General features: G+C 40.4%; 1 protein-coding gene across 2 annotated transcripts in view; it reads right to left on the bottom strand.

Annotated features, from left to right (window-relative positions):
* SPAG9 (sperm associated antigen 9) overlaps positions 1-1,381 on the bottom strand; it is a 139,530-nt gene that overhangs the window by 26,186 nt on the left and 111,963 nt on the right. The window lies entirely within an intron of this gene.

The following is a 1,381-nucleotide window of genomic DNA, read 5'->3' as shown; positions in this document are numbered from 1 at the left end:
CACACAAAGAGGACTTGTCCACTTGACTGGAATCTGCTTCTTGTGAGCCCTCTTCCCCTGCAGGATAATCTGTTTCCCTAGCCCCTGTAAGACAGATGAAGCTGCATGTAGTTTCTGGGATGTACAAACACAGTCATTGCTTTATCTTTGAAAACAAGTGGAAAGATTTGTAGTCTACAATGCCCAAGAGACACAGAAGTGCAGCACACCATAAAGCTTATTCTGACATAACACCAAGAGACGTCTAGAATTAAGGCATGCCCAGGAAACTGAAAACGGGCAAAGGGATCTGGAGGGGTACCTTTGTGCTTTGTATGTCACATTTGCAACCAGGGTAAGAATGGATTTCCTAACAGCTTTGACAAGTGGGAGATAAAGGCCCTCATTTAACTTGGTTTATTCTAATGTAATTACACAAGTTCAAGAACTCATTTGTTTCAAGCAACAAGACACATACAACATTCATGCCAATCCCATTAGTTTGCACTGTCATATGTACAGGCTAATTCCATGAAGGAGATCCAATAGGGTAAAGTTCAAACCTACCAACCTTCACACCTTCGAGGCCTGCCCAACTGTTCCCAACTTGACTTCAGCACCTGCTTTCCTGTACAGCTCCTGTACACTAAACTTCTCCCAAAGCCTCCTGCAGCTCCACACTTTCTTTTATGCTGCCTTTTATGCATGAAAGCTTCCTTGAAGTTGCTGTGTAGAATTACTAGCTTCTCATTCATATATCCAATCAAAAGGACTTGCGCTTCTTCAAAGTCTATTAGCAAGGTATCCCCTGAGGCTAATTTAATGCACTTTTATAAACAGAGGTTAAAATAAATCCCACAATGTAACTAACCTGCCTCTGAAAATATAGCATCCACTTTTTTTGCCTTCAGACTCTCCATATCTACTGGATCTTAACTGCAGCTTTGATTTTACCATAAATGCCATAATCTCCTTAGCAAAGGGTGCTTTTATAAGTAAATAGAGGCATCACTCAGTTTTGTGGAGCTAAAACCTAAAAACAGCGTAATTTTTTCCAAGTGTGGTAATGTATGGAACAACACCCCCCCTACAAATAGACTCATCCAAATAAAATGGATAGAGATATTGGACCAGATTTTTCATCCAGGTAAGTCGCACACTGCCCTGGTGCAATTAAGGACTGTTGCAATATATGTCAAGAACCAATCCTAGGGAGCAGAGGTGGCAGAAATCTAGCACAAGTCTAGGATAAGCTTAAAACTATTTTCCTTTGACTGCATTGTAGCTGACAACATTGCAAAGTCACTTGCTCATGCTAACTACAGAACAGCACTCAATTTTGGCTTTTATTTTCTAATAAACCACCACTCGTATTAAAATTAATGGGAACTAACAAGAGTCT

The sequence above is a fragment of the Gavialis gangeticus genome, unplaced genomic scaffold, assembly GCF_001723915.1.
Source record: "Gavialis gangeticus isolate Ggan-Ray unplaced genomic scaffold, GavGan_comp1, whole genome shotgun sequence".
Lineage (NCBI taxonomy): Eukaryota > Metazoa > Chordata > Crocodylia > Gavialidae > Gavialis > Gavialis gangeticus.
This window is presented reverse-complemented; position numbering and strand designations above follow the sequence as displayed.